We start from the raw sequence: 27,737 nt of genomic DNA on the forward strand, positions 1-27,737 counted from the left end.
GAACTCAATCACACCTTAATGCTATCTAACCCACAACTAATATCAATATTATGTTTTGACTGATTAAATCGTTTGAAAAAAATAATTTAATAATTGATCTATTTAATTCTTATATTAAAATTAACAACGATCAAATCCTTATTTAATTGGTTGTATGCTGTCTAAACTTTATTTTATATACTCAATTCAACACCCAGACGAATATTATATTCAATTCCTGGACGAGGAAAATTCAATAATTAATTGAATTTAGATTCAGTCGAAAATTTAAGTTTGATCAGAACAATTGAAGATACTTTAATCTTCCATTCAGTTGAATTATTTAATTAAGTATTTTATTTAGTTGCACAATTTAATTAAATATATATTTAATTAAACAATTATGTTTAGTAGTATTAGATTTAAGTTATTGAACTGAACAAGTTAAACATTAAATTCATATGAACATTGGGTTTCATCATAGATTCAAACTATCTTATATCCAGTTGTATCAATGAATATTAAGATTAACTGAACAAAATTTTAGATTTAATAACTTAATCAAATAGTATTAGATTAATTTGATGCACTCATTTCAATTGATCTTTGATCGTATATTTAATTTGGGAATTTTATTTGAATCTTATATCAAATTGATCAATTGGAGATAATTGATTCAATTTATAAATGTGCTGATTTAAAATAATGTTAATTGGGATTTATGAATTAAGTTAGTAGTATTAAATTATAAGCTTGAGCATCAGTTTTTCTTTAAATTTTATGACCAAAAGTTCGATGATTTTTTGGCTGTTTGTTCTAAAGCATATATTGCTGCAGCTTTAAATCCACGGGATAAAACAGAATAAGCTAGGCACAAGGAAGAACGAACCCAAAAAAGAAAAACAAATATGAGCTCATTTAGGCATTTATTCACACACATATTATGCACAACCAATACACATTTCTACTTCTTATCCAACAATACAGAAACTTAAAATAAATGTAACAATTGACAATTTTACATAAACTTATATAAAATTTATTTAAATGTTTTATAACTAGAAAACAAATAAAGTGAAAGAAGATTTGAGAGGGAAGGGATTTTGGGGGGGGGGGAGGATGGAAGCTAAAGAAAATTTGAGAGGGAAGGGATTTTGGGGGGGGGGGGAGGATGGAAGCTAAGGGATCAGAGAGAATTTGAAAATGAAAATAAGAAAGAGGGAAGAAATACAGTGGGAGGGGCGAGGAAATTTGAAAATGGTAAATGAAGCGCCCCTTTTTAGCAAGCTGGCAGGATAAAAATTGGAATATAAATTTAAAGTGTATTTTATCCAGCCTAGGGGCATAAGAGGAAGAATAATTTGAGTTGAACCGGAACTAGGGCAGGTAGTTCGGTCATCGGTTAGTCGGTTAACCGATGACCGAACCGTTTATCACATTTCTCGGTTAACCGATAACCGAGTCGGTTCGGTTCCAAAAGAAAGGTGTCTTTCGGTTATCGGTTCGGTTCGGTTCCAATCGGTTAGAACCGATTGGAACCGATTAGAACCGAAGTACACATTTAATATTTATTTTTATTAAGTATATTCTAAATAGGTTGTTTTTATTTTTTAAATTTCTAATACAAAGCACCTACATAATTTTTTCTACAAATTTAAATACCAAAAACTCAATGCAGCGCAAATGGTGGTGGCTAGGATGGAAATTTTTCGTATGCAGATTGATACCTATGAACTGCATATATATATTTTTTTAATAATTCGGTTCCGGTTCGGTTAAACGGAACCGAACCGACCCTATTCGGTTAGGAACCGAACCGAACCGAGGCCAATTCGGTTTCGGTTTCGGTGCTTCAATCTCGGTTACTTTTGTGCTCGGTTAACCGGGTTGTCGGTTCGGTTCTAACCGAACCGACCGAATTACCTGCCCTAACCGGAACTTATAAACTAATCGGTTTTTTTCTATTAAACCAATTTATGGCCGGCCATAATGTGGCCACATAGCATTCAACAATGCTCAAGCTTAATGAAGTACTCCCTCCGTCCCAAGGAGGATGACCCCTTTCTTGGGCGGCACGGGATTTTATGCAACTTTATTTTGTGTGTTGAGAGAAAAGAGTAAAGTAAGAGAGAGAGAATAAAGTAGAGATAAAGGTGTTTACATTTTAAGTAATGGGTCATCTTAGTTGGGACAAACTAAAAAGGAAAGTGGGTCATCTTCAATTGGACGGAGGGAAGGGAGTACCTTTTCTCCAAAGCTGTCAAATGCCTGAAACAAGCATTGAATATTCCACCCAAATGCCAAAAGCTTTATTAATATCGGGATTGTCTAAATTCTGTAGAAAAAATTAAATATGAGATTGTCATATTTCCAAAAATATATATATTTCCTCCTGCAATGCACACATGAAATATTTTTAAAAGTTTAAAATATTGTCATATCAAAACAAAATTTCTTATGAATGAAGTATTGGAGATGGATAAAGAACAAAAAAAAATAAGAAAAAGAAGCTAATCAATAAAGGATAAAAAAAATTAATAAAGCATAATCATGACAAAAGTACAGAGGCTACTACACATAAAGGCTCTGAAATGGTTCAGATTCATTTTAAAACTTTAGAAAACCGATGACCAAGATTCATTTTAAAAATTTAGAAAACCAATGACCAAATTGACTTACCAAGGAAGTTTCGGTTCATTATAAATACCACTTCCATAGAAGCACTATTTGCACACTAACAGCTCAAATGAAAACAAAAAAACACCAATCTGCTTTCCATCAAGAAATGTTTGTGGCCATCAATGTAAAAAAAGCCAGGCCAGGATTGCTGGGGACTCAGGGAAGTAGCAACCATTACCTGATTCTAGCCAGCAGCGGCAGCAGGATAGTTTTTTTTACTTGCTTCTACATATTCTTTGCATTTTAATTCTTCTTCTTCTTCTTCTTCTTCTTCTCTTCAATTAGAGGTGCTTGCCAATCTCTATAATAAAGAGAACCATGTGATTGAAGTAGTTAGTTTCAAATAATGGAGAAGGTTGCAACGAAACCAGGTGTTGTGCAACATTTCAGTTGTTGTCATATGATCATATCCTTACCATTGGAAGAGTAAGAATTTAATAGAACTCACTTTAAGGATATATAAAGTCTTTATTTATTGACCAACATTTACACAAATGACTAACAAAGCATAAAACAATAATTTTGTGAACAATATTTTACGGCTTGCAATAAATAGATGAAAAATACTCAGGAGATGTCTTAAACTGCAAATGAACCACATTTAGGCATGCAATTACTTAGAAAAGAGAACGACAAATTTGTGAAGAAAACTTAACTTTTCGTGTAGATACGTCAGTAATTCACGTGTCTTTTCTTCATTTTTGGACCGATTTGAAATTACCAGTCGCTGTACTTACAATCTTTGTTCTAGCATTTCAATTCCTTTTGTAGTTGTTATGTTCCAACCATTATCAATACATTTCTTATCAGTTCCTTCCTTTGCACATTTGATTTTGGATTAAGTTGCATCAAATCATGGAGGTGGTGATCGATTGGAGTTCGTCTTGTGGTTATTACTCTGATACCGAAAAGAGGATGCAACAGTAGGGTGGGTTGCGATTCTATTCCGTCGTCGATTGAATCGAATAGCTTCTGTTGGTCGTGGATAAGCCTTCGTCGACTAAGGTTTGCGCAAGCGGTGTGGATAAGTGAACGTTGGCTAGGTTTTGTGCCGGCGAAGTCGGTGCTTCTGTCGTACGGAGTAGGGTGGAAGTTTTAGGGTTTATGGTGAGACGGCGTGGTTTGGGGAAGGAGACATGCGATTCAGTCCGTTGTGGTGAGATGTCGCGGTTTGCGCCTGTTGACAGCGACATTTCAGTCGCCGGAGCTGAAGATCGCGGAGTAGTCGAATTATTAGGGTTTGTGTGTGGCGCCGCTAAGAAGAGATGAAATGGTGAAAATCTGTATTTATATGTTGTTATAATCAAGCTTAATTAGAAATCCAAAGTACGATTAATTTCATTAGTTGTAAACTCTCATTAATTTAAGCAGCTACAAAGTCTAATTATTTTAATTGTTTAAATGGACTAATGTTTTGGGCCATTTATGTGTATAATGTTTGGCCCATGAGGATTATTTATTTGGGTTGTTGTGTGTTTTTAAATTTTTTGGGCAGGCATGTTAACTTTTATTTGGCCTTTTTTTCGAGCCTTTTGGATATTCTAATTCTAATATAATTAAAATTAAATTCTTATATTAATTATTTTATTTTTGTAAAATATATTTCTATTTTGCTTTAATTTAAAAAAATTAACATTTGAATTATATTTTATATATTTCGGTTGTACTAATAATTATTTATTTTGCTCGTACTAATATTTCTAAGTTTTTGTTCCTGTTTATGAATATCTATGTTTTGTTGAACTATTTATTTATTCAAATTATATGCTTTTTTTCCCTTTTGGTCCTTAGTCGCACATTTTCCTATATTTGTATATCTTATTCTAACTAACACATACTATTTGATCTTTAGTTGTACATCTCCCTCTTTGTCATTTGTTTTATTTTATTTTACTCCGCTCATATCATAAATGAAATTGTATAAAGTTGTTTGTCGAATTTGCAATGTTTCATTTAGAGTCCGGATTTGCAATATGTCATTTAGAGTGAGTTGAGAGAAGTGTATTTCTCTTTTGTTATTGTTTATAATATTTTTAGTTGTTTATAGTGTTCAGAATACTTTATTGTAATTAACACACATTCTTTATCTATAAATATCATTATATTCTCTTTACATCTCTCTTTTTTAATCTACTTACTTTAGAATTTATCTTCATTATTTGAAAATCTTATGTTTTTAATCTACTTTTATAATTTGTCTTCATTATTTGAATCTTAAAATTTAACTTCATTATTTGAAAATATTATGTCGCGTGCATAGCACGGGTGATAAGAGCATCCACAATAGTCGGCGAGCGACCGGTTAGCCGATTCTCGGCACTGGCCGGTCCGCTCACCGAACCATTGCAATCGGCGAGCGATCGGCCAACACTTTTTTTTTTAATTAAATTTTCAAAACACTATACGTGATTTTCACGTCATTTTCATTCACACCACTTGTTTTAACGAGTTTTCTCTCTCTCTTAATTTATGTACAAGAGCAACAACGCGGAATGGGCAACAACAACAAGTCTACTCCAGCGACGAGCGGGACTCAAACCCCCACGGTACCCGCGGGAGTGAGATGGGGGCCGATGGGCGGCGGGTACTACAGCATGTACCCTTGGCAGCAGATGATGCCGCAGGGCGGCGGGCAGGGGGTACCGGACATGCAACCCGATATGCAAATGATGCCCGGTTGGGGAGCTGGGATGTAGATGATGCCAGGGTGGCAGGCGGGGGTGCAGCCGTGATTCAGGGGACGGCGGGGGGGGGGGGGGGGGGCAATGTCTATCGCCCCACTCTTGATTTTTTTACTAGCGTCTTCCAACACATCGACGCCAGTGGAGACTCAATTCACTGGAGATTAGACTTTCTCCTTAGAGGAGTTGTTGGAACAAGTCGATCGATACGATGCCAGTCCCAGGGATACAGTGGGAGTCGATCAGGGGCGGGGGCAGGGTCGGGGCACCCGAAGAAGAAGAAGGGCAAAAATGTAACGCCCCACTTTTTCAAACCCTAATTTTCGAGACATAAGATTTTTGCATTAAATGCTTTTAATGCTATGGAGTATGTGGATTAATTGATAAGTGATTTAATTGCATGTTTTCTTTGTGACTTAATTGCGATTTGGAGTTGAGATTGATTGAATAGTCAAATATGTTGAATATATGACGTGACTGTTGAATAGTCAAAGATGTGGAATATATGACGTGGCCGTTGAAAGGTCAATGTGTTGAGAATATGAGGTGAAAGTGGAAATGGCTGAAATTGTGATATGATCATGTGAATAATTGATGCGGGGTGAAATATATTGTGACGAATTAATTCTTAAGGGATGAGTGAGATTAAATAGGATTTTCATAACTATCATACACATTTATTTGGAATTTTCGACCCCCATGATTTATTGGAGAGGAATCCTATTTTCTTGGATTTAATTATTCCTTGAGATAATTATCCAAATTAAATCCAAAGTCCAATTATTTCTTATTTCTCCATGAGAAAAATCGATACCCATGTTTATTCCAAGGAGATTTTCGAAAATCTCCTATTTATGGGAGAAGGAATTATTTTATTATATTAATTGATCCCTTATTTATTTTCTCCCATGAATAAATTCAAATATTTTAGCATATCTTACCATATCTAAGGAGATCTTGCCATATCCTATTTTAATTAAGATTTGAAATTGATTCCTTGTGGAGGAAACATAATTCACGCCACTTTCCTAATTATTTAGGAAGATTATTATTCTTATTCTGCTCCGTGATATTTTATTCTATTCCGTGAAATACCAAATTAAATCATATGCTAATTAAATAGCATATAAAATTAGAAACCCCCTTATTTCTCACCAGAATTAACGCCACTCTCCTCCCCCATATCTTTCTATATCTTTATTTATTTTATTGTGAGATTATATTCTTGAACTCTATAAATAAGAGAGAAAAACCCTAACCCTAGCCACACTACACGCCTCCCTCTCTCCCTCTTTCACGCCATTTTCTCTCCTCCACTCTTCTTCAACTTGTTTTCTATTTTATTCAAGATCTCTTCATTCTTTACAAAGAATTGAAGTTGAAACTCAAAAATTGTTGAAGAATCAAGGCTATTACTTTGTTCTACCGTTCGTTCTATCAAGAAAAGGTATTTTTATATCAATCTTTTCTCATCTAACCGATTAATCGGTGTTCTTGAACCCTCATGCATATAGATTGAGTGAAAAGGGGAAACAATTGATGAATATGGAGTGGTGTGCGTGTGTGTGTGCATCGGTATGAGTGTGTGTGTTCGTGTGTGTGTGCGTGTGAGATGTGTTGAAGAACACTCATGTGTAACATGTTTTGATGATAGATCTGGAGTTGTGGTGCGAATAAAATTGATATGATGAGCATGTCTTGATTTTTGAATGATAATATAAAACGAATTGATGGGAAAAAGGGAAACGTTGGGAACATGCATGATTTTGAGTAGATGATTGAAACTTACTCGTGAAACACATAATTTAAAGTTGATAACTCGCGCTCTCGGTGTGATAGCAAGAGGAAGAGCGTACTTGTGATCTAAGGAGTCGAGGTGGGCTTTATTTACTAAACTCTTTTATTACCAAAATATTGATTATGGTGTTATAAGGGTGGATTAAAATGTTATGCCATGCATGTGATTGTTTTGATTATGTTGTGTGCCTGATGCCTAGTTTGTGAGTCCGCTCCATTAGGCTATAGGGCTATATAAACGAATTTGGGTCTGAATAGGACCGCAAACCCTATCAGGCTAGTGTACACAGTTGGGATCGGGAGCCGTCCTTGCTAGTCGGCCGGTCTCGTGGGCGAATAGTGTGGCCACACTTTCGTAGCACTATGGAATTGTTGAGAAAATGGGATAAATTATTTGACTGGCCATTCTCTGAAATTATTTTGTGATACTCGATGATATTCTTTTATAGTTGCAAACTCGAGTTCATGTGGTAAGGATGGCATATGTATTAAAATGTTTTGGCATGAGTCCACTGAGTATGTTTAAAATACTCAGCACTGCATGTGTTTTCCCTATGTGCAGGTTGAGCGGCGACGAGCGGTTGGCGGTATTGAGCAAATAAATTGAATAATAATATGATCATTTTGAAACATCGAGTGGAGCTGTGTCTTCATACATGACTTCACTTTTCTCTTGGTTGCTACTGCTGAAACATGAACTTCTTATCGTTTGTTTGAATTGAACTTATTCCATTTTGTTTAGAATATCGAGACATGATACATTTTGGATTATATTAAACCCTTATCGTTTTGAGCATAAATTGTGGTATCTATTCTTCATTGGATTTCATTGTCAAGCCGTTGCCTTATTGTATTAATTGTTCATTAATTACTTTGGTCAAACCCTTTTTGAAACCCTATCCTATGTTCTTGTTGCATTTAAGTCCGCATTGGTCGCGATCGCTGCATTTATTATACCCTAGAAGGGCGGTCGTGACAAAAAGGTGGTAGGCAAGTCGTCGCAGCCGGTTGATGACGACAGTGTACGGAGGAAGTGGACGGCTGATGAACGTCGCGCTGTTAAAGGCTTGGATCTCTGTTTGCGATGATCCCCTCGTTTCGAACAATCAGAGGATCGTCAACATGTGGGCTAAAATTGCAGCAGCCTACAAGAGGAATTGCCCGCATGGGAAGGCATACACCGGGGAGGAGTGCCAGAAGAGATGGGAGCGAATCAGGGTTGTGGTCTCCCGATTTGCGGGCTTGTACACCAATGCCCTCCGCATGAAGACCAGTGGCCAGACTGACGAGGATTGCAGGAGGATAGCGGAGAAAGCCTTCCCCGTGCCGGGGCTGTATAAGGAATTCATCTACTAGAACTGCTATCTAATGCTGATGGATTCCGAGAAGTTCCGGGCGGGTGTCGATGCTGGCTGGCCGAAGAAGCAGCGGCTGAACTATGCCGGTGATTACAGCGGCAGCAGTGGCGGTTCCCACGACCTCCCCGAGGGTGTTCAGGAGTTCCCATCCCCTCCATCCTTCGCTCGCCGCACTCGCCCGATTGGTCAGAGGAGGGCGCAACGGGCAGCGAGGGGAGTCGCCCAGGGGTCCAGGAGGTCCAGTCGGCATCCCCCCTGCTGGCAAGTCGACAGCCGAGCTTGGCTTCTACGCGCGTCAACAAACGCGTAAACAGATGCACAAGATCTTAGCTGAATGGAGGGAGGCAAATGACCCGTGGAGAAGAGGTCTCTTCACTCAATGCTCGAGAGCATGCGGGTCGATTTGGATACCGCCGCGGCATAGTTGGGGGGATCAGACGCGGACTCAGATGTCGGGGTCCCGGGTGGCGGCGAGGACGACGGCGACGGCGACGGCGACGAGGAGTAGAGTGGGGCGGGTCGTGTGTGGAAGCCCGAAATTTTTTTATTATGTAATTTTTTTTATTTTTTAGTTAATGTACTTTTTTTTATTTAAATAAAATTAATGAATTTTTCCATATATGTGTCGTAAATTTAATTCCGTATTTTGTGTTTAATTCCGTAAATTTAGTCATCTTTTTAATAGTTCTGATGATGTGGCTAGCCTATGACTGACCTATTTACCATTGTGGATGCTCATCGAAAATTTAATTTCGTATGTTGTGTTTAATTCCGTAAATTTAGTCATTTTTTTAATAGTTCCGATGATGTGGCTAGCCTATGACTGACCTATTTACCATTGTGGATGCTCTAACCCTAGTTTGTTTGAAATCAAGAAGACTAATTTACAAGATAAAAAGGTAAAATATGCATTCCCCGTTACCCACAATCTTATTCTTATACAGTACTTGAGTTCATCACTGAGCGCTGTACGACATCTTCTCCTTTTATCAACAATGGCGGTCATTGGCCTCGCAGTTCTCACAAGCAATTCTCACTTTGGAATGAGCAACAATTACAAATACAAAATGCGGGTACCTTACGAACTAAAGAAAGGATAGTCTAGCCAATTTCACAAGCTCCCTTCCGGTTCCAACATCGAGATCATCTTCCAAAAAGGCCTTCCGAAAATCGATCAGAAGCAGCCGCCGCTAGTATTCGTGCACGGAAGTTTTCATGCGGTGTGGTGCTGGGCTGAACACTGGCTGCCCTTCTTTTCTCGAAATGGATTTGATTGCTACGCTCTTAGCTTGCTCGCTCAGGTATTCAATCATTTTTAGGGGAATTTTATTTGACCTAAAAGAAGCTTGTGCAAAATTGGTAAAATTTTCTATTTTTAAGTGAATTAAGATTAACTAGAATTGGGAATTTGATTCTGAACAGGGAGAAAGTGATGCACCTGATGGTGCAGTAGCAGGTTCACTCCAGGTATACTCATCAAAGCTTAACTCAACGGAAACAAGGACTTGTTAACGGCTTCTAACTCTTTATCTGCAGTAGACCCATGCTGCCGACGTGGCTCACTTCATTCACAACCAAATTAGGTTACCACCAGTCTTGTTAGGTCATTCTTTTGGTGGACTTATCGTTCAACAATATCGCAAATGAGAAATCGCAAGGTCAGCATCTTCGTGCTATATCTTTTGTATGGGAAAGTAAACAAGACACTCATTTTGCTTTGAGACAGAATTAGGTGTTATTACTCACCAACCCCTAACTCCTACAGTCGCATAGCATGCTCAGGATTAGCTTATAAGAACGTTCAACACACAAGATCCCCGGACTATCCCCTGATCAGTTTTAGCCTAGGGTTCCTTATCTATGTTAGCTCCCTACTCCAAGTTAAAAAGACATTAAAGTTGAGGCCATTACCAGATAAGTTTCCCAGAAAAACCCAACACGGATTGAAAATAAAGACATAGATAAGAACCAAAACATGAAAATCAATCAAAACACAATCATTGATTCATATTTACAAGCTTCCCTAACTAACTAGGAGTAATCCCAAAAATCTAGCCACTGATAGTAGGCAACAATACAAGAAAACAAGTAAATGCTACCATATGGGCAAGATTAGGGAAGAATTAGCCTCAAGCTTCTTCTTCTTCTTCTTCTTCTTCTTCTTCTTCTTCTTCTTCTTCTTCTTCTTCTTCTTCTTCTTCTTCTTCTTCCTCCTCCTCCTCCTCCTCCTCCTCCAAAAAATGGACTCCAAGCTTCTTTTGTTAGGTTTGGTATACTGAAAAGCAAGTTTCGAGCAGTTTCGTGCGAATATAATCTTGCTTGTATACATAAAACTCTACAATCCACTTTTAACCCGATTCAGTATTATTCGAGCAGTTCCGCATGAATAGAATCACTATTATTATTACATTGTTTGCTTGTGCATTTATAAGATGTTTTACAAACATTTAATTGCATAAGAAGTAAACAAAGCCTAAGTCTTTTGCTTAGTAGAGCAGTTGTGGACGATGTCCACTTTAAGGTAACACGGTCAGATCTATGCAATAATTTGCAAAAAAAAAGAGAAGAATTTCACAACCTAGATAGGCTTTGGCTACCTATCGTGAAAGGTTGCAATGCCAGTCCGCATATTTCTAAGCCTTACTGAAATAAGATGACATTGGTGTGGTATAGCACTGAACAGATCTAACAACAAGATGTGTCTTTATGCTATCTACTGAAAGACTAGGTCTTGATAAAATACTATTCTTAATCTACATATGTTAGCATTGAGCATACGGTATTGATTTTGCACTACTTTGACTTATCAAATTGTGCGGGTTTTTCGCAACCCAATAATCCTGATATATTGGGTAGTGGTGATTAATATCTAGCGGTGCTAGGATTGCTATTATGTTGAATCGCGTGCGAGGTGAGTCTCGTTTGATAATGTCCTCAAGAGGAGCTCGAACAAGGTTTTATTATTCGGAAAACTGGCAAGTTGGAGTTTTATTACTCTATGAATAATAAATAAGTGTTTCTTGCTAAGTCCACTCTTGAAATTAATAAGATATTAATTAATCAAGTCCACAGCAGATATTAATTAATTAATGGACATTTATATATTAAGCGCGAGAAATAAATAATATAAACAACGGAAACCCAGATTACTTGTAATTTCGGATTTGGATGGGAAGAGTTCAATATTACTTCTGTAGTGGCTGCTCGTAATATTCCAATTAAAGCTTGTATTAAATTGTGGGTTCAATTTAATTAGTAAAAAGTAAATTGGGTGAGCCCATATCCAAAATCTTCCATAGATCCCTGTCTGGACCCAAAAGGAACTTAATATAAATAGGAGAATAAAAGAGAGACAGACACACAATTTAATTTTTATTTGAAATTTTCGATCTCCTCTCTCTACAGAAGGATTCGAAATTTTCAGCTCTCCCCGTGAGAATTTTCTGTCCTCTTTATTCGAGTCTTAGTATTTTGATGAGATCAACCCACCCTGATATCGAGATACAGTTCGAGAACCAGAGAGAAGATCTGTGGTCTAGTATTTGAGATCATTGTGGAGAAGGCGCGCAATCGTCGATTCTTTGGAGAATCAACATCGGTAACTCTAAACCGTAGAAATCATGTTTAGGATTTATATTTTATAAGCATGAATTATTTGCGTTCTAGCATGCAATTATCTGTTTAACATGTGAATTGATTAATCGCATAATCGGTCAAATAAATTCGTATCTGATTTATTTGTTTTGTACAAGTTTTCCGCTGTGCAAGGGGCACCATAACCCCATCATCTTTCTCTCTCTCTAAAAATGCCTCCAACCTCCAAAAGATGCATCGGAAGTCGTGCCCTAGCTATTTAAATAGTTAGGGCTCAAAAAACAGGCCCAGTACCAATTGCTCAGTCGCGTGTTTTGCACCGCATGCGCAGTCTTCGTAAAACAGCCTTATCTTCTTCATCCGGACTTCGATTGAGGCGTGCGAGGTATCCACGCGAAGCTATTTTGAAGGTGACTGCAATGGTGGACTTGTAGAAGCATTTGAAATTGATATTAAATGGCTGTTTGCTGTTCAGATTCGGACCATGTTTTCATTCTCCGCTCTCTCTTATAGTTTGGTCTTTTGTCCTACAATATATCAAAATGAGTCCATTTTTCACCTTAAAAAGTGCGTTAAAATAATGCAATAAAGGACTACAATTTGATTCACATCACTTCTAGGCCCCAATATATCCATGGTTTAGCTCATTGTTGTTTCTATTTTAGAAAGTATTTTATTTTAAATGGGACAACCTGAAAAGTAAAACGTTTTGTTTATATAATACTCCATTATATTTTGTTTATATAATACTTCATTCTTTCAAAGTAGACGTCGTATTTTCCTTTTTAGTTTATCTTACAAAAGGTATCATATTTCATTTTTTTAGAAAAAGTTCTTTTAGAAGGGATATATATGATGCGAGAGAATATTTTTTGGCTGAATATATGCAGGCAATTAGCTCACATATCAGGGTTCATTCATGTTAAATTTAAGTCCAATAATCTGATCAACAATCAAATATAGACCAAAAAAAATAAAACACAAGGTTAAAATAAAAATTCCGAGACAAATGATTAAACACTTATTAGGCACTTAAGCTCTAGATATTAATCAAATCATAATGATTTATATGAATTAGATTCATTTAATAATCCCAAGACATGCTCAAATCGTCTTTGATCTCTAAATATTCACAAATAAAAGGGAAAAAAAAAAACTAGATCCCAGAGGATTGCATGCAAGAATTAGAAGATGAAGAAATGTATGTGAGGAGTATAAAGCTTGGGACCTCAAGACCTCTACTAAAACAATGGAGGAAAAACACAGGCAACTTTCACCAATCACCATGTTAGATCACTCTATGCCACTACTTTATGGATACACAAGTCATGGATGCATACCTATACTTCATCAAATCTATGAAATGAAATAAGCAACCTACAAAGTAGGAGTTGGATAAATTCTCTCAAGGAGAAAAACTCATAAAGGTACAATTTTAATTAATCAAAGTCTAAGCGAAAGAAAACGATTATGGGGTCTATTTATTAGCCCTAAAATAAGAAAATGAAATAACATGAATTTGGAAAAATAGCCAAAAAAATCCGAGAAGCTACCCGACCTGCTTACAATGCCTGGACTCCAACCGTGTTGCTGTCGACTTGCTACTTGGGCCGCGGTGACTCCCTTAGACTCATGCACGTCTCGTCCTCCACTTGACCCGAACTGAGTGGATATAGAGTTGAGCCACCCGGACTGAGTGGCACCCTTGGAGGCAGTGGCGGAGCCAGAAATTTTATCATGGGGGGTCCAAAATTAAACTTCAAAAAAAATACATACATTAAATTATAAGGTTCAAAATATAAAAGTTAAATGTAATCACATCATAACATTTGTCTTCTATTCTTCATCTTCTGAAATCGCCACAAATTAGTTTCATTAGTAACTAACTTTAACAAACACATCTTTTTCGATGTAAGGAACTAAACAATCATTCAATAGTTGGTCGCCCATGCTATTACATAGAGAAGTCTTTATGATCTTCATTGCTGAAAAGGCTCTTTCTACTTATGCAGTGGCAACAGGTAAGATCAATGACAACTTAACTAATAAATAAACCATTGAAAAATATTTGATATTTTCTATACTAAGAATAGCAAAATATAAATTATACACAAAAAGGATAAAGTTCATATTATATACTTCACAACTAAAACAATAAAAAGTAACCAAAATATACAATCTGCTCAAATCTAAAAAGTTGCAGTTAGGAACAATAATTAATAAAAATAGTATAAAACTATTAACACATACACATCAAATAAAGAATTGGGGTTAAAGATTTCCAACGACAGAACCGCTATAGCCATTGAATTACATAAGCTTATCTTCTTTCTCCCCCTTTGAATTTTATGTGTACTGATTTAGAGCTTGAAATATGATTATTTAGGCCTCAATTTACATAATTATTGCCGCCAAACAAAGAAAAACATATGTAGAAAAATCAATTGAATTATATTTAAGTTTTGAAATATACCTAGTTCTAGATAACCAGATTTCAGATTACAAACTTATAGAACGGCAAAAGGAGAATTCAGATTACACTTATAAAACGGCAAAAGGAGAAAGCTAAATTAAAGGGAATGATTCATATATATTTTGCTGAGAGGAAACAATTCATATAAATTTTGCTGAAACCTATATTTAATAATGTATATATTATAAATTATAATTAATGTGAAATTACTAAAATACCCTTAGGCTTTTTTAAGAATTGGTGGGGGGACCATGGCCCCCCATGGCCCCACCCTCCCTCCGCCCCTGCTTGGAGGTCGTTTCTGGAGTCTTCTAGAGCACCATTCTCGTCCCTTTCTCGTCTCAGCTTCCTGCGGAAACGACCTCCTGGGCTCGGCTTCTATGATTGTATCAATTTTACATTATAAATAGTCAGAATTACAATGCCCAAAGTCTAAAATAATTCAACAACGCATCCAATAATGCAAAACCATCCCCGCCGTTTTTTTCGCTCAACCTTCTTGTCACATCATCGTCCCTTTCTACCCAAAACCCCTCTTCTTCATCGTCGACAACTACCTCTCCAAAGTTTCCTATTTGGCCTGCCGGTTATGGAGGCGTTGTGCCGGATGAGCAGTGAAGCTAGAATGTGGAGGCATGTGACTAGCCAATGGTGATTACTAGAAAATGAAAAGTCAAAAAGTGAATACATTGAAATTAGAAATTAATTAGATTAAATAAATAATAAAAAAATGCTTTCAGAGATAACAATCATACAATCGGAAGAAATCAAAGAAATACCATAATACGATTATACAAATGAGAGAGAAAACTAATGCTTTGAATTGTGATGTGATATCCATCTTCACCTAATGCCTTTTATAGGTACAAGTTGATGATATGAAAATTATGAAATTAAACCACTATTATACAACCATAAACTAATACTGCTAATAAGAAAACTTTGTTGTCTCCAAAAATTTGAATAAGATATTAAAAATACTAAATTAAAAAAATTAAATATATTGGAGTTTATTCATAAAAAAAACTTTGTTGTCTCCAAAAATTCGAAGAAGATATTGGATTCTAATAATATATATTTTTATATTGTTATAATAACATTCATGTTATTATTATTTCTTTTTCAGAAATTCCTCGTTTCACTTCTAACTTTATTAAAAAAAAACCTATAATAACATTCTTATTATTTTTCAGTTCCACTTTCTTTAATTATTACTCTCTCCGTCCGTCATTAAATATTCTATTTTTTCGTTTCTGTCCCTCCGTCAATAAATGTGGAATGTAAAGTCCATTAACCAATTAGAGTAAAAGTGAAATGAAATATTTATTGGTAGACCGAAAGAGTATAAAAATAAATAGAATCTTTTCATTTTTTTTACTTTTATTTAAAAATACATAATGATATTTTTTTTATTATCTCAAAACTTTCCATATATACTTATATAGTTATTATAACAAAATCTGAAAATATTATTCGCTGTGTGACTGTGAGAGCGGCTAATCTCGGTACGAATAAAAGCCCTAGCTTCTGAATTTTTATACTCCCTCCGTCCCAAGGTATTAGACCAACTTTCCTTTTTGGGATGTCCCAACATATTAGACTCATTTTCTTTTTTAGCAAAAAGCATCTATCTTATTTTATTTTCCACCTACTTTTTTCTCTCTTCTCTTCCCTACTTTTTCCCTCTCTCATACTTTACTCTCTCCACTTTAACTATTTAAATATTAATTCCTTAAATCATGTGCCCAAAAGAAGTGAGTCTAATACTCCGGGACAGAGGGAGTATTTAAGTGGACTCCGGTGCCGCCTTCATCATTCAACTTCATCTCTCAGCTCATCTTTCTATTTTCTTTGTGTCAAACGATCTTCCTAATTTCTTTATCAATTTTGTTTCCAACTAATGCCTTTTATCACTGATTTTTCAAATGGCAGATGAAGATTTATAAATCTTATCCTACACTCTGAATCTCTGTGTTGAATTAATACTCCGCTTATTATCCGATGCCATTCCTTATATTCTGTGTTTTATTTAGTGAAAAAGGCAATTGATGTGAAATTAGTTTATTCTACGCTGAATTTGATGTAGACTACAACAACGCTTATTACCTGATGCCTTCATTTTTTGCATTTTGTTTTGATTAGTTGTTAATCATTGTTTAGATATCGAAATTTTTTGATGTTAAAGTATTTAATTACAGTGTTCGATGATGAGAGAAAGCGGACGGGCGGACAGAACCTGATGCCGTTTGAATGTCCTCTAAATTCCTCTTTCTGGAAATATCTCTGAAATTAAATTGATGCACCGTTTTATTTTTGATTTATAGTAATTCTTTACATTGTTTTGATTGGATACATTATTTTAATTTTAGTTTTGTAGAATTTGATAGGTGCTGCTGTGAGGAATAATCCAATTTATGTCTGGACAAATGAAACAAATGTTTGTGATTGTTTATCCGAGTTCTGAGCAGAACAAACTCTCTATTTATGATTTTAGCATTTGAAATCTACTTACTACTCCTTTGTTTTAATCGTGGAATGGCTGTGATGCTGAAAAACTACCTATTTTATGAGAGAAGTATTTTCCCTCTGATTAAACAATCCAATGTATCCTTCTGAGCTTTTTCCACTCTTCATTTTCTTTTCTTTTTTAATCTCTATTTTGACGTTATTCAATTCAATTTGTTTGTTATTATTCCATCGAGTTCAGGAATGCCGATCGGACTTTTGAATGACGAGCTTAAAAGCCAGACTACAATTATCTGAGCTTGGTAGATTACAGATTGAATCACACCCCAAATTCGGTTTAGCTCATTATTATTACTTAGCACAGGTGAAGGATTTAAAAAAGATAATCCAAAACCTTAGAGGGAGAAAGCTCCAATTAAATTGATTAGAGTTAAATTCCCTCGTGAATAGATTCCAAAGCAGGTTTCCACTGCTCCACTCGATGATTTTGACGTCCATTAACATCACTCTCTTCTCCTAATACTCTATCACAACCCTCCTAATCCGCCACCACCGTAAGAACTTTAGAACTACGTCGTTTCGATCTCCTCCCACTGCAAAACGACTCTATAGCCTCCATCTCTGAATCCACAATACTTCCGTTCACTCTACTGACTGGTTTGAGCACATATACGAGCTTGATGGATGAAAATGAAGACGTTGGGGCTGAGACCGGAGGACGGCGGAAGAAGGTTTGGAGAAAAACTGATTTTTTTATAAATTGTGTTAAAAATTTATAGAGGGTAATTTGGTTAATTAATAAATGTTAGGAACGAAATAATTACTAAAAAGAAGAGAAAATGCATAAAAAATAAAAAATACCTTATTTCGAAAAGTACGCATGCCTTGGACCCATATTTCGAAAGGTCAGCGAAATTAATCCCTCATTTCGAAAGATCAACGAATTTAATCTCTTGACAACATTATTTTGGATGACATTGTACTGCCATCTACAACCGTTAGATTTTGGTTGAGATGCATTTTTAACATGCCACTTGGCAGGCTTGATTTTATTAAAAAAATAATTTAAAAAATGCAAAAGGCTATAACTGGGAATCTTAATTCCAGCAGTTTCTCTCTAAACGCAAATCACAGTCTTTCCTCCTTCTATATTTCTTCTATTTTCGCCATTAATCTATCAAATCTTTAGCAAAAAACTGCCATCGCTATTTTTTAGTCTCTGCAAATCTTTTAATCTCCAATGCTATTTTTCATTGTGTTCTATAATTCTTCCTTCAATATACAATCAATAGTCAATCCAGGGAGAATGATGTTCCCGATGACATCCATTTCACTGATTTTGTAGACGGTAAGAAGCAATTCTAATCGTGTATTGTGTATTTACAGTTTGTTGGTTTTCGATATGTGATTCACCATTATGTAATCGTGTAGTTGTAAATTTTGATATGTGAAATCAATTTCACGAATTTGAAATGTGAACTACCGAATTTGTATCTTCCTAGTTGAATTCGTATATGAAATTTTTGAATTTGTGATTAAATCTCAGGGAGTTCATATTTGTATCTTCCTAGTTGAATTCGTAAATGAGCTGTTCTAGTTCTATTACACCATACAAAATTCGTAAGTCAGATTGCTTGGTTAAATATGTTCTGTTGCTTACGTATTGGGCTGAAATTGCATATGTTAGTTGTTAAAATATCTCAAGTTGCTTTCTCAAATTAATAATTGACGACCAATTCCATCGCTTTAAATATTGTATTGCTTCTGTGCTTGCATGGAAGTGCTTCTTGTGTTTTTATTTAACACTGATTTTGAATTGCATGTTTGCTTGATTTAGTACCTTGTATTGCTTTCCTCTTTTATAGAAATAGCTTATTCTATATCATACGCAATCACTTGTGTGCCCGACTACTCTGACAAAGTAAAACCATTCATTGGCAAGAAATTCAACAGCTTGGACGGCGAAATTGCTTTCTACGACGCTTATGCTCATGAAGCTGGTTTTGACACACGGAAATGTGGAACCAAATCTTCTATACTTTGTTTTTATTGCTGTCCACTGAACAGTGGCAGAGCCAGAAATTATGCGATGGGGCCCAAGAAGAAGAAATTTTTTAGCTCTGCCACTGTTAATAGTTGTACGTATCTCTCGATGATTTTGTTACTGTAATTAGTTGCAGGAAGACCATTTTATGTTTTGCCTTTTTTTCATCATTTAGAAATAGAAGATCTTAAAAATAAACGTATATCAAGCAAATTTAATCTAAGCATACATATTAGAAAATTTTGATTAAACTATTAATTATATTACTAATACAAAAATTAGCTTAAAATACAATAATGTATGACGTAGTATTTTTACAAGTAATTGAACAAATAACATCCTTTCAAACTTTAATCTTTAAAAGTCATGAATTAGAATATAACATTGGGTAAAAAATATGAGTAATTTTGTAGACAAGAAATGAATTAGTAACGTTGGCATATTTAAAAGTTTCTCCCCTAGATTCGAACCCAGCAACTCCCGAAAACTACAGTCCGTAGCCGAGAATGCTTGCCAACTGCGCTATAAAATTTTATGAATAATGTTTCTGAATATATATATTAGAGCATCTCCAATGAAAATAGGTCAGCCATAGGTCAGCCACTCTCTCTCCCTGCTACGTCAGCAGCACTAAAAATCCACCTGCCACATCAGATTTAGGCCAGCCATAGGCCAGCCGCAATAAAAATAATTCAAAAAATACTACATTTACGGAATTAAAATTACGATTAAATTACGGAATTAAATTTACGAGACATATACGGGAAAATTCGATAATTTTATTTAAATCAAAAAAAGTACATTAACTAAAAATTAAAAAAAATTACATAATAAAAAAAAATCCGCGCTTCCACACACGAGCCACCGCGCCACTCTACTCCTCACTAATTTATTAAAAAAATACATTAAAAAATGTTAGTATGCCTTGAATCCGTTATAGTTTGCCGCTAGCCGAACGGGGATCTCGCTGGCCAATCGTCACGCCACAATGGCGGCCAGCGCCACGTGATCGGCTAGCCCACGCCTCTTTTTCGCCGATTTCGGGCTGGCCTGCTGCAATGGTTCGGCTAGCCGACCGGCTAGTGACGCGAATCGGCTAGCCGGCATTGGAGATGCTCTTATTGAGAAAACTCAAATGCTGAGGGGCCCAAGGGCCCCCCATGCCCCACCGTAGCTCCGTCTCTACCACGGATTCCGCAGTTGCATATCATTGTGATAGATTGATTATTACATTAGTTTTTTGCTTTCTTATTTGACTTGGGATGTAGAATATTAGCGTGTTTGGTTAGATGTTTATTTTTACTTGATTCCTAGTTTTAAATTGCTTATCAGGGACATGTATTCCCAATTCGTTAATATTGTTCCAACCAAAATGATTGATCACATATTGCATGTCAATATATATTGTATTGCTTCCTACTAATGTTCTTTTACACCCTATCAATACAAATCGACTAGCCATTAATTTGGTTTAATACGGCTTTGCTTCATCTCGCTTCGTGATTAAGGAAATTTGTTCGAGAGATTACTTGTATTTGAAGAAGAAGTTACATATTTCTTTATCATCTTGCTTGGTTACATTTATTTTAATACTTGGTTCTTCTTTCCAAATTGCATATCATATATAACATGTCAATTTATAATTAATTGAATTCGACTAGTCCTTTTTCATAATCAATGGATTTGTATCGCAACTTGCTTTATTTTATAAGTCTATTTTGATTGTCTATGTTTTAGAATTTACTTGCTTTGCAAATCATTAGTTTACAAAAGAAATTGTATTTGTGCTTATTGGTCACGCCATCTCTAAAATAAAAATTTGATGCAATCCGAACGTAGAAATCGAGCTAAAACCTTCGGGCTAAAATCTTGATGCAATCCGAACGCAACTTGCTTTATTTTATAAGTTTATTTTAATGCTTGGTTCTTCTTTCCAAATTGCATATCATATATAACATGTCAATTTATAATTAATTGAATTCGACTAGTCCTTGATGTAATTTCATAATCAACGGATTTGTATCGCAACTTGCTTTATTTTATAAGTTTATTTTGATTGTCTATGTTTTAGAATTTGCTTGGTTTGCAAATCATTAGTTTACAAAAGAAATTGTATTTGTGCTTATTGGCCACACCATCTATAAAATAAAATTACATAACTTTAGCAAAATTTATCTTAACTTATCTTTAATATGAGAAGTTGACCCAAAAGCAGATATAAAAAAACAACTAAGACTAATATTTTGATGCAACCCGAACATAGAAATCGGGCTAAAACCTTCGGTGTCAGAATAACAACTAAAATTACAAAATTCACACGGTGCATGTGAAACCTTCGGTGTCAGAATTTCGCACGGGCTAAAACCTTCGGTGTCAGAATAACAACTAAAACCTCCGGGATATAAAAAAAACAATTGAGAATAACTTGAAATTCGCATCGTGCATGCAAACGCGATTTGGAATCGAACTCATTTGACATTGGTTATATAGTTTGTTGACATTGGAATATACTCTGTTGACATTGGTTATATAGTTTGTTGACATCCCGTGGACTATACTGCATGAGACATATTAAATAGATGAACAAAAATAAAATAACAACTAAAATTACGTAATGCCTCCATTTTGGATATATTTAGTAAAATATACTCCCCTTGTCCCACGTTACTTGAGTCATTTCTTTTTAGCACTCGTTTTGAAAAAATAATACGGAATAATAAATAATTAAAGTGGAGAGAAAGAAAAGTAAGATTCAGAATAATGTAGAGAACAGTCTTAACTATAGCATTCTCTTTTTTACTTTATTTTGTCTTTATCAGAATTTTTCCCTGATCCACCCTCATTTTCTGACCAACTTCGAGCTTCTGCAAATTGTCTTTCACATTCCTCTTCTATCTCAGTCTCTTCGGTTGTCTTCCTCTTTCTCAGCATTGTATAATTGCGTCCTGCGTTGCACGACTGAAAGCGTGCAGGTTTTCTCTCGGCCAACGTATGTAATTGGGAGTGTATCCAACTGATCAGAAAGAGATTCCTGACCCAGCTGAGTCGTTGGTACGACAACCGGGACCTGATTTCAAACAAGTTTCCTCAACCCACTTCTACTGATTAGTATAGTGGAGGTAAGGGTCGAATCCCACAAGGATGGACACGTTCGGATAACTGCGGTGACTTTCCTGGGTGTTTTTGGTTAGCTACCACGCTTGGGTTGAGAATTTACCTAGGCAAGAAATAAAGATGGTACTCTACTGACTAGTTGGCGTGAAAATAACAGGCATGTGGTTGTGTTCGTGAAAATAGGGGACAAAGTATCTCAGAGGTATACGAAAAGTAGACAGTTACTAAAAGGGGAAATTTAGACAACAAGGTATATCTGGTGGCTGGTTGGTTTTCTGACAAGTCTGGAAGGTACAACTGAAAAGTAGGGAACAAAAGTAAAAGTAACTTAAAAGTAAAGTGGTCCAAACTAAAGTTGATTTTGACGTTTTCTTCTTCACCAAGTATTAACAGAAATCATATGAACACAAACACCATAACTAAACTCAGATTCATAACTTCAAACTCAAGATCCATAGATTAAAATGCTCAAACTTAAAATGAACGGCGAAACTGCAGTTTACCTCTACTGACTAACATGCAAGGTGGTGATTATAATGCAGAACGGAAGACTCATGCACGAAAATTAGACTGAAACATAACTACAACCTCAGATCAACAACTCCAGATAAGACAACGCTTAGAAATTAAAAGCAACGACTAGATCTAACATTCCTAGGCAGAATGAAGCAAACTCGAACCAAAGGGACATTCGAAATAGAAATTTCATAACTAAAACGTTTGGATCTTCACCAAGTACTTCAAAAGGCAACAAAGATAAATGTTTGCACAGATCCAATGAAGAAAGCAAGTAAAGATTAAACTAGAAAGCGAGTAACGATTGTTTTTGCCACTCCGGGCGATGATACTGCTATACTACTACGGCAAACTGGTTGGAACGGTGGGATGATGACTACTCCGGTAGAATCTTGGACGTCAAGTGACCATAGCTGTGGCGAAGAATGAGAGATTGGATAATGCTGAAGGACTGATCTTCTAGAGAGAATTCTACTAAGTGTGTATGAGAACCGAGAACTTGGAACTCCCAACCGAACTGAACTCTTCTTCTCTCTCCAAGTGGCTTCTTTTATAGGGAGGCTTGCCCTTGCTTTTAGGGTAGACTTCCTTCACGTTTTGACTTTTCTGCCCTTGTTAATGATCATCCCAGCTATCCTTCTTCTCCATCTCGAGCCTTTTCTCTGGCATGCATCCTGGTCAGTATTGCACCCTTCTAGCGCCCTTTTCACTTGCGTCACCTGAATCGTCTCCTACTGATTTGGATCCCTTAATCCTGCACACTTGAGCAACTGTTTTGCAGATAATACATGCATTTCACGACATACTGACCAGTAACCAAGGCTTAGAATACGACTTATCAAACTGCTCACACTTACCACATGCTTGTCCTCAAGCGTGAAGACAAACAAAAAGAAATAAGTCGAATTCGAGCCTGGTTACTCCCCCTGACCGACTCTACCTAACTAGACTCAAGACTCTGACGCAAAGGAAAAGAAAACAAACAACGACACAAATACATAACACAAATAATTAACTTAAACACATACAACAGGCTATATTTTCAACCACCCCTCCCCTCGAGATCAGGTGCAATCCGGCCTTAGGCAGCCTTGAACTTCCGCCGCCCCCCTTTTCCTCCACAGTCAGTATATCTGCTTGTCAGGATCACCCAATCCTAGGCCAAACACTGGGTTCACTCAGTCACTCATTCCTCACAGGGGATGTTAGGACTGTTTTCTTTCAATGCTAAACCACAGATGTTTCGGACTCAGATCTCACGTGCAGCTCCTGAAGGTCTTTAAGGCTTGTAACGGGGCTATTGGTTTGTAATGTTTGGGGTAGTTGTTCCTAAGGCTCTAAGGTTCAAAAACTAACTACTTATTTGATGAGGGAGAATTGTGTGTATTCGGGCTTCTGGCTAGGGCTTCTTCTTCGGCTGGACAATTTCTGACGTTGGCTTCTAACTGGTCAGTAGCTTCCTTGTGGCTTCGACACCCTTATTCCTTCTTCCTCCTTTCTCTTTTTGTGGTCAAGTATCTGCGACCATTTTCTTCGGTTTTCTTTCCTGTGGCTTTGCCACCCTTATACCTTCTTCTATTTTTTTTTGGATCTGGAATTTTTTTCAGATCGATTTTTTCCTTCTTTCTTTGCTTTTCTTTTCTTCAGCTGGTTTCTTTTGTATGTCCTCCTGGGCAGTTACCTCCTTGCCTTATGCCTTGCACACACACAGTTCCAGTGGTTGATGGGTTATTTCGGGGTATAGATCTGGTTAGAAAATGGGGTTCTAAGGGTAGGTTTTTTTTTTTTTTTTTTTTTTTTTTTTTTTTTTTTTTTTTTCGCGGAGGGGAGGGGGTGTTTCCTACTGCCTTCAGGGTTTGCTACACGCGGTCACCTTGCCCTAGACATCATGTGGTAGCCACTCTTCTTTTTTTTCAGTGTTTAGTGGAAAGCAGTTCCACTTTGGGGCTTCTAACTCACCTTTTAAGAGGGCTTTCGTGTCTGACCTAAGGGATGGGTTTTTCCTTCATACCTGCATCATCTATACTGACTAGGGGTTACTGGAGGGGGTGGTTTCTGTTTTTCGGTATGCCTTATCTCCCTCAATTCCCCTCACCGTCAGTTCGAGGCAGTTGAGTTTTAAGCCCATTCATTAAAAAAAAACACATAACACATAATTCCTAGACCTAAACAAACCCTAAAAAAAACTAACATGCACTGACTCAAATAACACATATATACATGTCATACTGGCCATTTGCTCCCCCCTCTCACTTCACAAGTGTCTGCCCCAGATACGGGCTGTGAAGTGAAAATTGGGAATGACTAGTATGACAGACACACATTTATAACAAACACATACTATATCTAAAAACTTATCACACTTAGACTATGCAATAGGCTAAGTGGGAGAGCTTCATATATATACATAGATTTACAAAACAGAGCAGAATATTTATAAAACATGATATATAAACATATAAACTCCTCACACTTAGACTACGCAATAGGCTAACTGTGAGGTAACATGCTTATGACAGAACACAAAAAGAAAAACATAACAAAACACATGCACCGAAGTAGCAAACCCTTTACTTCTCACACTTAGACTATTGAATAGGCTAAGTGTTATGAATGAGTTATGCTCACATTTAATACACATAATTCTACCTATTTAACAAAAATAAGAAAACAGAAATAAAAGAAAACTAAAAATTAAAAAGAAAACTAACTTGGCGCTGGGGTCTGTGCAGGTGGTTCCTTTGGTTCCTCTTCAGTGGATTCCGGTTGGTTGTCATCTGCCTCCTCTTGTTCATCACCTTCTTCTTCCTCAGGTCCGGTGGTTTCCTCGTTCTGTCCTCCATGTCCACTTGTTCCAGCTCCAGTGCTTTCCTTTCCTCTCGCCAATTCCTTTAGGATGCTCTCCATTAGGGTTGTCAGCTTTGCCATCTCTGCCCGTGATTGTCTATTCTCCTCCGCTAGCTCAATGACTGCCTTCTCCATATTTTCTTACCTCAGCCTTTGCGCTTGGTCGATTTGCCCAGCTAGCCCCTCTTGGCCCTGTTGTGCCCTTCCACTAGGGGCTTCTCCCATCGGGTAGAACTGGGGAACTCCTTCTCTGTAGTATACCAAGTTTGTGCGGACGAAGAAGGATATATCGAACAGGCCAGGAGCGTCGACCATGTACATCGGAGATAGGTCTTCTGACTCTGTTATGATGATGTTGTTGCGCACGAAGGCTCCTAGTATGTGGCAGAGGGACAAGTTCCTAGCTGGGTGGGTGGCTATCAGGTGGCATTGATAGGCTGTCCAAAATCCCAAATGCAGCCTCCTACCGCGATTAGCGCACCACACCATGTACAATTCAGTCATAGATGTCCTGGCAGCCGAATTACTCTGTCCCAGTAAGTTGTAGCCCAAGTAGAGTTGCACTAGTCTCAGCATGGAATTGTTGAAATGGGTGGATCTGGATGTAGTGGAGGCGAACTGACCAGCATCAGGGTGGGTTAGCTCCTCCCAGGCTTCTTGGGGCTCAAAGTCTATGTGTCTCCTCGGTACCCCCCTCTCTCGACTTCTCCATTCTGGTCCTATAGCCTCCTCCAGGCTACACATTCCCAGTCGTACGGTCCACTCGATCAGACTCATGGACAGCTCTCCACCGAATATCCTGAAGGAAATTGATACCTCGTCTAGGTCCGTTGTGACTTGGAACCTAAACGTGGTGAAGAACTCCTTCGCTAATCTCACAGATATCTCCGGGTCCCTATTCTCTAACAGCCATTCAAAACCTAATGCTTCCATACTGTCCAGGAAGGAATCACGAACAGATAACTCATCCAAAGAGGGTATGTGGAGTACCTTTCCACATTTGACCTGCTTGCTGCTATTAGCCTTGTCGTCAAATGCGTCCTGAAGCTTTTTGGTGTTGTAGTGCTTCATATCCTCCATAAGCTCATCAGTGAGCTCTACCTTCCACCGTCGGTACACGATCCTCTCTACCGGAGGGTGGACTAGTTCTCGGTGGTTGTCGGGGAGCTGCTGCTCATGGTACTCTTCCCTCTCTAGAGAGATATCACTCTCTGAGTCAGACTCTTCACTGGACGTGTAGTCACTGTCACTTAACCTCCTTCTTTCTTCCCGCTCTCTGATCACTATGCTGGCATTGGCAGTGCGCTGTTTCTTTACGGCTTGTTTCTTCTTGGCAGGGGCTTTCCCCTTTCTCTTTCTTTCTTCGATGTACTTGGCTTCTTCGATTTCCATTGCCTCTGCTTCTTCATCTGCTTGTGTTGAAACATCCTACTGGGTGGTAGGCTCGGTCACCACACGAGTACTAGTATCACTTCTTGTCGCCTCCTCCCGACCTATTGACTCTGATGCGAGGTCCAGACCCTCAGCCACCTTGTCAGCATTCTCCTTCTGGTCAGTCGGCGTTGATAATACTGTCCCTGTTGCCATTTGGGTGTCCTTCTGGCTAGCTTTTGAGGGCTCCTCCCCAGGTTTTGTAGGAGTAGTCTTCTCGTCTTCGCTAGAGACCTCCACTGCATCTGCTACTGTGTTTGCTCCTGCCTTGTTGGAATTCCACTTTCCTAAGCATCTCTGTGACACTCTTTGGGGTTTCTGCCTTTCTGCCTTGGGGGTCGTTCTTCAACACTAGTCTCCTCTTTACTGGCTTTGGTTTAGTTACCACTGAGGCTTCCTCTTGATGTGTTTCTGGTTCTTGCCTCTCCTCCTCAAGTTGCTCAGCTTTCTCCGGTTGTTCTTCTGTCATCTCCTCCACGGATTGGATACCCCCTCCGACTCATCTGCTTCCATGGCTGTTTCCCCCCTTCCTACTGCCTGGGATGCGAGGTCCAGTACCTCAGCCACCCCTTCAGGGTTTACCACGATCCTATCTCCCTTGCTCAACACCGCCTGGAACTCATCATCCGTCATTAACCCTTGCTTCTTGGCCATTTCGTTCAGGTCTATCTCCTCCTTCTCTGCTTCATCGGCTGTGGCTTCAGTGGCCATTATCTCCTCTGCTTCGTCCTTCTCGCCCTCGCTTGCTCCCCCTCCGC

At 37.5% G+C, this 27,737-nt stretch overlaps 3 non-coding genes and 2 pseudogenes across 3 annotated transcripts; 4 read left to right on the top strand and 1 right to left on the bottom strand.

Annotated features, from left to right (window-relative positions):
* Positions 1 to 27,737, bottom strand: part of LOC125196046 (uncharacterized) — a 153,624-nt pseudogene that overhangs the window by 115,073 nt on the left and 10,814 nt on the right.
* Positions 9,490 to 10,141, top strand: LOC125204165 (uncharacterized; annotated as a pseudogene).
* Positions 16,486 to 16,570, top strand: LOC125202886 (small nucleolar RNA R16). The gene has a single exon (XR_007173222.1). It is a non-coding gene; the product is annotated as a small nucleolar RNA R16 (small nucleolar RNA).
* LOC125202888 (small nucleolar RNA R16) lies at positions 16,599 to 16,678 on the top strand. The gene has a single exon (XR_007173224.1). It is a non-coding gene; the product is annotated as a small nucleolar RNA R16 (small nucleolar RNA).
* On the top strand, positions 17,092 to 17,187 carry LOC125202884 (small nucleolar RNA R41). Its single transcript, XR_007173220.2, has one exon. It is a non-coding gene; the product is annotated as a small nucleolar RNA R41 (small nucleolar RNA).

The sequence above is a fragment of the Salvia hispanica genome, chromosome 2, assembly GCF_029641045.1.
Source record: "Salvia hispanica isolate PSC_SH4W2 chromosome 2, Shi_PSC_v1, whole genome shotgun sequence".
Classification (NCBI taxonomy): Eukaryota; Viridiplantae; Streptophyta; class Magnoliopsida; order Lamiales; family Lamiaceae; genus Salvia; species Salvia hispanica.